Below are 11,631 nucleotides of genomic sequence, written 5' to 3'. Positions count from 1 at the left end.
CAAAATTACCTTTAGTCATTGGCACAACACAAGCACTACACGTGAACATGTTGGAAGTTCATATTCTTGCAAGGAAAATGAAGTTAGAACACTTTTTCTAATTCATAATGTTCATAAGATCTGTTTCGACGGCAAGAATCCATTGCCTCGGGTGACGTCAGAATTATTAAAAAAAACAATGGCATGCTGGACATTGGGCGGAGTTCAACAGTAAACACTGTTACTGAAATTCTTTACACGTTTTAATATAATAAAAACTTAATAAATGAACTTCAGCATATAAATTTAAGAAAGATAATAGACGGGAAAGAGAAAGATAGGGGACCGGAAGAAAAGGACAGGGACTGGGTAGGAGAGAGGACTGGTATTAGAAAAGTATGGGACGGAAGGAGAAAGGGCACGAGTAGGAGAAAGATATGGGGACGTGATCAGAAAGGTAGAGGACGGGCAGGAGAAAGCTAGTGGACTGGTATAGGAGAAAGACAGGGGGTAGGAGGAGAAAGACAGTGACATGCACAGGAGAAAGATAGGGGACAGGTAGGAAAAAGATAGGCGACGGGTGGGAGAACGATAGGGGACAAGTAGGAAAAAAAACAAATGACAGGAAGGAGAACGACGGGGAACGGGTAGGAGAAAGGTAGGGGACGGGTAGGATAAAGATAGAGGACGTGTAGGAGAAAGATAGGGGACGGGTAGGAAAAAGAGAGGGGACGGATAGGAGAACCATAGGGAACGGGTAAGAAAAGATAAGGACGGGTAGAAAAAAGATAGAGGACGGGTAGGAGAAATATAGGGGACGGGTAGGAAAAAGAGAGGGGACGGATAGGAGAACCATAGGGAACGGGTAAGAAAAGATACAGGACGGCTAGGAGAAAGATAGGGGTGGGTAGGATAAAGGTAAGGGGCGGGTAGGAGAAAGATAGGGAACGGGTAGGATAAAGATAGAGGACGGTTAGGATAAAGATAAGTGACGGATAGGAGAACGATAAGGAAGGGTTAGAAAAAGATAGGAAACGGATAGGAGAACTATAGGCGACGGGTAGACAAGATAGCGAACGATTAGATGAAAGCTATGGGCGGGCAGGATAAAGATAATGGACAGATAGGAGAAAGACAGGTGGGACAAAGACAGTGAACGGGTATAGGAGAAAGCTAAGGGACAATAGGAGAAATCTAGGAGTCGGTAGGAAAAAACTAAGGGACCATGTAGGAGAAAGTACGGGACGGTACGGGATGGGCAGGTGAAATACAGTCGACAGGTAGCAGGCAAATATAGAGACGAGTATAGGAGAAACATAACGGATAAATAGGAGAAAGACAGGAGATGAATAGGTGAAATATATTTAGTGGACGAGTGGGAGAAAAATGGAGGAAAGATCGAGGCAGACACCAAAAATCGTCAACGCGTTTAATACTTTTTAATAGAAACAGAGGATGTAGGGTATTATCTTAAAGTCGAAACAGTGCTCCTGATTTAAAAAAGGATTAACAGATTAAGGTGTTTTTTGTGTTTGCAGCTCATAAAAGTTAATGACAGAAATTCCAAACCATCTGATTCATAACACGCGTCTCTGTGAGAATTTTATTTATTTCTCAAAACAGAGAAAACCAGGTAGAAACAAACAACAGCACAAAACAAACAAAAGAACAAAAGAAAAAAAGAAACAATGACACATGCATGTCATTTGTCTGCTTTGGGTTTAAAAAATCGAATTGTCACTTTCAATTCATTGCTGAACGTATTTCGTTAAAAAACAGAACGATTCAAGCATATACATCGACCGATCTAGATGAAGAGCAATATTGCAAAGCTCCCTTTCTCTCGACTGCAATTTCTATACACCCAATGGTTCGCTGTAATCTAGTTTTCGTTTCGACAAATGCAGCAGTATATATGATATAATTTCATTTCAAGAATTGAGAGCGCTACATTTTAAATTTAAAGAATAGACTAGGACGTGTTGAGCAGTTGTGGTTTGATTTCTATGCAAGTGTTAAATCAGTATGGGTATTTCGGTACTATAAAGTCTCAATAACGATCTCCTATCTCCCAGTTAGGAGTCTCCGTTTATGAACAAGTCATATCTCATATGTGGATATTCAGTGTAATCGTTTCTGCGTGCACTAGCTCTACTCGTGCTCTCTGAACTTTTATCTATAAATGTGCAAAGAAAGTTGCACCTCAAACTGACTGAGCATGAGGCAGGTGTAAATCCAACGATCCCCTGGGGCTACATCGTTATACATGCAGTGAAGGCTAGAAACAGTAAACTGCTATATACAAGTTGACTTTGTGGATACTGAATATTCTAGTCCCTGTCAGAGTATTCATTGCTTTATTCTAGAAGTTGTACCACCTGTCTAGATTTAGACCTGGTATCGTGGGAAGGTTAGTCATGTAGCTTTATACGGCATCTGGATACACAACGACCTGGCCCCGGGCCACGAGAGACGAAAAGGCTTCGTGAGATAATTAGACGTATAGACGTTCATTAGCGGGAACGAGAACTTCAAGGAATAGTTCAAATGACAGAAATACCACAACCGGTCTGAAAGTAGCACAGGAAAAAAAAAACTTAGAAAACACGCATTAAGACTGTAAAAAAATGTACATATATAAGTTATACGTAGAGACAGAAAACATCCTAATGCACAAAATAAAGACGTATGATCTATTTCATCAGCTGCAAACCTTTTAACTTTTAACTTATTAACTCTCCCTGCATGGGTTTTGTAAATGGATAAAAGATAGATCTCTATCTGAGAGAGATCACTGAATATAAGCCACATGCTCTAATGTAAATCTATACTTTGCCCGGACAGCTTTATATGTATGTAAAACAATATATTGCATGTGTAGTCAGTTCATCGGTCAGTAAATGTTTTTGCTCCCTATAATACAAATAAGGTTTCAGTTTCATATAGTGAGGTGAAAAATGATTGGGGACGGATAGGCCTCGGGGAATCCTTGGGAGGTGTAGGGAAAAGCTATAGGTACGGTGAAAGGAAGATAATAGACTAGTATAGGAGAAGACAGAGGGAGAAAGATAGGGGGAGGCAGTAATTGTGTAAAAGAAAGATGGAGGGCGGGTATCATCCTATATAAGCTATACGCTCTAATGTAAATCTATACTTTGTCCGGACGGCTTTATATGTATAACAATATATTGCATGTGCATTCAGTTAATCTTTTTGCTCCCTAATACAAATAAGCGTTCAGTTTCATAAAGTGAAGTGTATACGCTGCTGTAATCCATGTAAGTACGTTAGATGTAAGTACTCGGGTCAAAATCCGTAGTTTCCCCCGACCCTCCCTTTTCCTCCACCCGTAAAATAACACACGTATAAATGAAAACTTCCTCAGTATGACCCCAAAGAATAATCATATAAACAAATAATTTAATATATGAAAATGCCACAAGTGACAATTCCATAACAGACTGCAACAGACTTGAGAATGAATGCCATTGTGACTTTAGTATAATCTAAAATTAGGTGATCAGCATGCATACACTGTCTTTAAATACATGTATCCTCAAAAGTGGCTTGTTTAATTTAGAATGGAGGGTCAATGACCCACTCTATTTTAGACCAGTGCATACTTAATAAGCTCTGGAGAGAAACTCACTTATCCCAACAAGTTTAACATACACACGATTGGTTGTGCATTTACTTTATTATGCACAGGCTGTAATATAAATGTATTACCAACGCATGTAGATATATAATGATACAAAAGTAATTTAAAACTAATAACAATAAAAAATTTATAATTCTAAATTGTTTAAATATTTTCGGCTTTAGGTGTCCATTATAGTATGAGAGAACGCTGATATATTTCGTGTGTATAGAAGACAACAAATTCCCTTTTCCGGTGTGTATATAATCATCTCGTGCACATTCTAGAACATGAATCACACCTGCATATGCATCACGGGACACGCTGTATAAATATTTTCACTATAATTTGCATTATATATAATTGCGTGCTCACCAGGTAATTTCATTTTGGAAGCTGTATATATCATGTTTTTGCTTTCGGACGTTTACTTATAAACCTTTATTCTTTTTAAAGCATATATTAGGTATTAAGTTAAACAAGTTAATCATGTTCTAGTATGTTCTGTACATATCGCGTTAAACTTGACTGACCAGCTTGTATAAGTGGAAAAAATAATATCCTTTTGAATCACCGGAAGTTCACGCTTCTCTTTCATATGGGAATGAATTGATAATTGTTAAAACAAATATTCCGCTATGCATGGAGGAAGAAAAGATGCTTGATTTTCTATATGCGGGTTAAACCTCTTACTTTTCGGGCGGACGCATTGACTGCTCTTTCTCCACTCTCTTTGTCCCTTTGTTTGACATCCTCACTGATTACTCGGGTCACAACCTGTACAAATTATGAAATGTGCTTGATTACATATACATATTAAGATTATGTGATTCATCTCAAATGCGCTTTATCTTTGGAGCTCGCACCTGCCGATCCACCAAGGTTCGTTTATGCATTATTCAACATTATTTTCAACACAAACTAGTAATGCTTTTAAAACAGTGAGCGTTCATCCTTTGCACATGTGTTTTCATTTAGCAGCTTAAAGTATGATAACTGTAGCACTTACTTTATTTTAGAGGATCGAAGAGGGATATTGTCAGAAGAACCTGAAGAACATTATTTACTTATCTGTTGAACTATGAAGGTTAAATTGACACATTTAAGATGGAAAGATAACTGAATATAGGCCATTCTGTATTGTGAGTCATGTTTTAATATTTGAAACCTTTTCACCTGTGATTCATGATATAATATCGTGCAATTCCATCCTAAAACCACCTATATATTTATCCACTGACAACATATCTTGAACTCGCAGGTGTTATGGATTTATGAATGAGCGCCAAAAGCTACCTACACTACCTACAAGCTGTACTTGCTGTACATGTATATGTTACAGTTTTTGTTTAATTGTTTACTTTTTTAACGTTTAATATAGACCTACAGAACTTGTGACAAAAACACGACTAAACCTTCACATTTATCATACTGTAAAGGCCCATGTTCATCCATCAACTATAAACTTTGGCGGCTGTCTATGTTTTGGACTGAAGTCGTCAAACTACTTGAAGACCTATCACTTGTCTTCTGAGGACACCCATCCATTTGTTCTACCAGCCACCGGTATGCTGTCCTCCGTACCACCCTGGGGCGTTTTTATAATCTTTCATTGTTTCCAGATTCATCACTATACTTCGCTTGCGTTTATTACGGAGCTTACGCGTCTGAGGCATGACTGTACCTTTGTTGAAAGTTGTGCATTTAAGCGGCAAAGCATAACTGTCACGTGTTGCCATATTTAGCGCGGTGACTGATAAGTTAATTTATGCAGTAGTAATGTACCAATGACAATTCTGGAAATTCCCGCCCGTGAAGTTGGCGGGATGCGCGAGTGTATATAAGGCAGGACGCAATGTGTTATCGTTACACACGTGTATATCTCCGATCAGCTACTCCTAACACCGAGATCCTCAGCTGAAACAACAAGATGTCTCCAACACCAGAAAGTAAGTAACGTTATATAGAATCTAACGTGTCGTTAACATCTCTCAAACATTTATTTTGCATGTATGGGTACAGTTATTTGTGACATGTTACTTTTGTGAAAATGAAATGCAGTGGCGTTTTCCAGTGATCAACAGGTGTAGATCTTAATACCCAAAACCATGCAAAATCGAGAACGAAATATGGTCTATAAAGCATGGGATCAATGCAAATTATTTCTTTTTGCTCTTTAAATTTAAACATTTGTAATAAAATATATTTGTTATGCATCCTAACATTACCCACCTTAAGATAAATTTGTACTGGACTGAACTGAATTAATGTCTCTGTACTCTATGGTCTCTGCCTTCTTATCTCAAGAGGATGGTTATCACCGGATGCGTCAATGTGGCCATTTGTCAAACAGCACACTAGCGTCTATTTTTTTATTGCTTCTTAAACATGAGAGCAAGACGAAATTTGATAATTCTACGTCTCTCTTAAATTGTTATTAAAATCGCAGAAGCTTTCTTTCCCTTAATCTGCTTAATCCCTGTTTCTATGTATAATCACTGTTTCTTTGCATAAGCCCCGTTTCTATGCATAAGCCCTGTTTCTATCGGGCACTAAGTATGACCATTTGCCAGCTGTTTTACTCTCCGTGATTTTGTCTTTTTATATCGTATTAAAGGAAAAGACCTCTAAAATTCGAAGTAAGCATCCCTAAATAGACCGTCGCCACGATATAGCTGCAAAATTGCCGATGTGGCGTTAAGTCATAATCATTCATTTTAAATAGACCACTTAAAACTATGCATAAATATACTTTCATTTATTTTTTAGATTTTGTGAAAAGAGTTAAAGGCGTTCAAACCTTTAAATTCTAAGGAGAACTGTATGGATCATACTATTAGAGTTTTGGCACTCTGAAGTCACAGGAAGTTTTCCCAATTCTAATCGCGACACTGAATGTTGAAATAACTCTTTTTACCTATGATAACTGAAATAATGTTCCAAAAAATTCTTTTCTACTGGTGAGTATCACGAAAAAAGGCGACATGAGGTTTTTAGATACCTTCAGTATGGCTCATAAAGCCCGCCATAGTATTAAAATATTCGAATGCCTTTCAACACTCTTAAAAAATCTGAAAGCATAAGTGAAGGTATCTTCAGCTTTCAGTTGTCTTTATGATAAACCTTATTTCATATTGTAGTTTTCTTTTAGTTTAAGTATTGAAAAAAAAATAACGTCTTCTACGTTTTTGTCTTTCGTAGAGGAAACGAAACAGACTGAAGAGCAGAAGAAGGCCGTAAGTTTTCCATCTTATATTGTACGAATTACTAAATGACCTCATGCCTTCTACACATGATACTTTGAAGTGAAATATAAATGCCGAATGGGTATACATTTGATGAGGAGTGAGTTCCTTTACTATTTCAATATATCAAGTTTATAGGATAGAATCTGGACGCCTGTGTTCATTCAACTGGAATAGATCATACATACAAGACCTGCAACGGATAAAAAATATTAATGATTGATGTGCAATGTCAAGAAGACATGTCGGTTCTGTGTGCTGATTATTTATTTACAAACGTAGACATTTAAGTCCTCGTCTTTAAATGTTATCAGGGCGAGAAAGGAGCCCAAGTTGAAAAAGATCAGACGAAGGAGGCTCCTTCAGAAACAGCAAAAGGTAAGCTCTGAGACCTAAGACCATTTCTTTCAGTGAAATCAGTGGTTTTAGATAATAATTGGGTTTTGTAAGTTATATCCTGATTTTAGTCTGGAATGAACGCAATACATGTGTATATGAACACAAGTATATATAAGTTAATACAGAAGCACAAGCTCTTATGTATTCCCGGTATGTTTAAAGGGAGTTACATTCTCCGATCACATCACACACCTGAGACATTCAATAAGCCTATAAAAATAATACGTTCAGGCTTTTCATTAATAGTTATATTGCGTGCGCACCTGTTATAAGCATATTAAAATTTATGCTTCCCGAAGTCTAATTAAGATTTGCATTGAGCATAAATCACATCAAAATGCTAAACAGTGTTGGATGAAACCACATTTCCAGTGTTCTCTATATACGCTACGAATATATGAATACCCAACTAGCCTTTTCATGTAAGAAGAAGTGAGAATTTATATGAGTATAACAAATCAGGTCGTAAATTTTTTCACTAAATTAATATTTTTTTTGTGTGTATTTTTAGAGTTATGACAAAGATTTGAATGTTGTTAATGATATAGATTAGGTGTACATTCAGAAACGAATTGTTCATAAAGGCCAGCATTTGCTTGGGTATTTTTACTAATACTAGTAACTGTTTCCCACCAAATGATTTCCTTTTTCAAATTCATGATCTTGTATATACAGGTTATTATCTATAAGTCTTAATTGTCACTTACCTGAGATGACATTAAAGTACAGATGTAGAGATACGTTACTGGGCTTTTTCCTGCTGATAAATTTCAAGTTTTCTGTAAGTTGAACACTATGTCACCTTGCATATAATGAGATTCATGGGCAGTTGTTTTTAAAAGAATTGCGGATTTTCTCATTCACATTGAGACGGTTTTTTTTATACTTTAAGAAGGCGAGAAACAGGAAGAGAAGTGATGTCATTCAGTGCTTATACTTGACTGTCACGTGACTTCATCAGAAGGCCATTTCGAGAAATGCAAACTCCACAGAGCTCTCAGATGAATACAACTCACCTGTCGGAACTTACCTTTCCACATTTTACCTGTTATTTAATTCCAAGCTGTTACAGTTCTATTGGAAGTATTATGGAAAACTTTCACTGTGTAACAAACACTTTGTATTAAATTAAAATGTAGATCCTATTCACTTGAATCGCACGAGTTTCTTCTTTGAGGTTTTTCTGTTTACAGGAAGGTATGCATGTATGTACTATGTACATTAGAGCTGTTGATAACTTTTTCGTATAGGTATATCCTTATCAGGTTTCGTCCTTCTTATGTATTAGGCTTCAGTATCGCCAAGTGTGATAACACAAAACTGCATGTAGACTTAATTTCATACAGAGCGTTTTATACTGTACATGCCTCTGATGAAATCAATCGCTATGGGACACGTGAGGTGCGGTTCAAACCTGGTCATCGGCAGTGATCTCATTGCTTGGTGGCAATTAGCGGTCGACGACGGCCGATTGGCCATTTTCTCAGTCTAAGGTTCGTTGAGGACCACTTCTTTTCCACTAATGTGATGTACAAATCAGTACGTGACACGTAAGAAAGTTCGCCCGTAACTTGTCAGAAACTTGTGGTTTTCCACGATTAACCGGCTTCTTCCACCTATATAAGTTTAAAATACTTAAATATGATGTTAACCAACGATCAGTCAATTGATTGCTTATCTTAACTGAATGGTCAACATCGATTTTAACATTAGAAGACAACAAAACCACAACATCCAGTCTCACCTTTTAAAAGCTTTTTTCATAGTTACTATAAGCTTATTCAAATTGCGACGTGCATGATGTGGTAAATTGTATAAGGATTTGCATAATATAAAACATGATGTCGAGCATCTAATATCGACCTATGTTAAATGTTCTGATTGATTGATTGCTTGATTGGGTAGTGTTTAACGCGTTATTGAGGAATTAACTTTTCCTCTGATTTCCATCTTCCATAAGCCAACTTTTAGGGCGAAAGGTTTATGGAGTAAGGAAATCGGTGCAAACCACGCATGTAGCTGACAAACCTCCGGACAAAGCTATAGCCGAAACAGCGAGAGCGGCATGAATTCGTTTACGTGGCTCACTGGTCACGGTCTGAAAGCTGCAACGAGCCAAAGTTTTAAATCGTGAGCCAGAGAGGCCCCGTGAAATGTTAAGACACACAATGGCCATGCTTTCCAGCAACTTCTACAAGGGTAGTAATAAACCGGCTCAGTGTAATAATCATTAATTTTGTAAACCGAAAAATGAGACTCTTGTTTGTGAATTGAATTCTGTTTAATATTTTATTCATAATATTGTACATATTCTATTGTTTTATTTTACAAGTAGCTTTATTGATATATTTAATTACTAACAGGTCGCAGTGCTAGGGGCATTCGACATTCATACAGTGCGAATAAAAGGGGATATTCTCATCTTCGTATGAAAATTGCCCCCGGGGAGGAACCAACGGCCTCACACCCTAAAAGCCCATACATATGACATCCTGATATCCAACACCATGTTTACATTTACCACATTCCAGACAATCTCCGGTTCGCGGTCAGCCAAGACTCTGAGTTACAACGGAAGTACGAAGAATTATCTGCAAATTATCTGCATTACAAAATACAGATTACTTAGTGCAAGTTTAATTTGACATCTGAACGTTAAGGTGACTCATATTGACTCATATGGAGAAAACTCGCTTATCGTATAATACACATGCACGCTTTTCTGAGTCACATCTGATATATGGATTTATTTCAGCGTGTCCTAGGCATTTTGTATATTACAGAAGAGAAAGTGGGGATGGGGGAGATTAAGAGGACTTTAGGCGAGTGTTCAGGGCTCAGAAAGCCCCGCCATCTCTATTCCCGTAAATGAGATCTCAAAGAGATGGGGTCTGAAGAGTATAAAAGTGTAAAAGTTACTTGTTGAAAAAATAAGAATTTTAAAGGGTTCATGGGCCACTCAAAATTGGGATACCATGACGGAGCCGTAAATCTGACCTGGGATATAGTATACCAGATCTGACAGAGCTTTAGATTGGAAGTCAGTGCCCCGAGTTAAGGAATCATGATTTCAAGTTTAACACTGGAGTTCCAAGTTTAAAATTTGGGGCCCCGACAATTCATTATTTCAAACTTTATTTAGGCCTAATTGCCTCTGATTAAATACACAAATTTGCTGTAATTATTTGCCTTCTTCCACGCAATTATGTATTCTCTTCGTCAGATGTCTTCGTCGGATGTCCCCATCCGGCACCCATAGTCTGGCTTGATTAAAGCATTCCAAAGTTTCATTTCATGGGAAATTTGTGTTAATAGCTAGTTTGAAAACGAAAACTGGTGTTATAAGCGAAGCGTGCCCTTTTGTACAGAAGAAGGGTAATGTTTATAAATGTAATCATTAACATGTAACAATATGGACATAATGGTTTATATTTATTGCAATAACATATAGTCATCCATTAAATTAAAACAACTTCAGGTAAAGTAGAAGCACCACTAAACTATTAGTCCTATATATACTGATCCACAGAATATAACAAATCATTGGTAAATATATGGGCCTGTAATTCGTAGTAAGTGTGCACTACCGTAAAGCAGATGAAGGGGAGATACTTAGATCTTGAGCCACTAAGAGAGTTTGAAGTGACGGGATTGAAAAAATAAATTTTATAATGAGCACATATGATATGAGCATACGTTTTGCCTGCGTACAAATAGTTTGTCAACATGAGACCCAAAATTATCTACTGACCAACCCTGGAGACCGACCATAGCCATTTATATGGGAAAAGGTCATCCCCTAGCGTATACTGGTCTAATCCACCAAGGAAAGTCTCATTCCTAAATGGACTAAATTTATGCGCATTAATTAGGTATGGTACCCTTAAATTTGTTCCCTGAATTTTTCTTAATCAATTATATGGATAGCAGACTACGTGGCGTACGTGTGCAGTGCAAGTTAGGTAAACTTTACGGATGGCAAGCTAACAAATGCAATGCTTGGACATTATTATTCAGCTGGGCATTTCGCAAACAAGTGAAACTTGACCTTCATAAGCAATCTGGAACCATTGCGAAACGACTCCTTGTATATAGATCTAGAGACTGTTCGAGATAACGGTACAGTATGGAGACCAGAGTGATAGCTGCCCATGCATCTCAAGTGTAGTTGTACATGCTTCATGCTAGGCGACATATGACACCGTTATACGTGTATACATGGCGTCAAACCGCCAAGCTATCATATTCTATCATATCAGCTGGACTTTCACCGTATAGGCTGAATTTCAGCCTAAAGCGAATAGAGCTATGTGCAACACACTAACATACATGTCTAGACATGCTTTAGTGCAAAATGGGCTGGCCTAT

General features: G+C 37.5%; 1 long non-coding RNA gene across 1 annotated transcript; it reads left to right on the top strand.

Moving 5' to 3' along the window:
* Nucleotides 1-6,783: 6,783 nt before the first annotated feature.
* On the top strand, nucleotides 6,784-8,325 carry LOC135469970 (uncharacterized). Its single transcript, XR_010444366.1, has 3 exons — nucleotides 6,784-6,855; nucleotides 7,179-7,242; nucleotides 8,156-8,325. It is a non-coding gene; the product is annotated as an uncharacterized LOC135469970 (long non-coding RNA).
* The last annotated feature ends 3,306 nt before the right edge of the window (nucleotides 8,326-11,631 follow it).

Source organism: Liolophura sinensis, chromosome 7 (genome assembly GCF_032854445.1).
Source record: "Liolophura sinensis isolate JHLJ2023 chromosome 7, CUHK_Ljap_v2, whole genome shotgun sequence".
Classification (NCBI taxonomy): domain Eukaryota; kingdom Metazoa; phylum Mollusca; class Polyplacophora; order Chitonida; family Chitonidae; genus Liolophura; species Liolophura sinensis.
The sequence above is the reverse complement of the archived record's forward strand: the minus strand, read 5'-3'. Positions and strand labels throughout refer to the sequence as shown.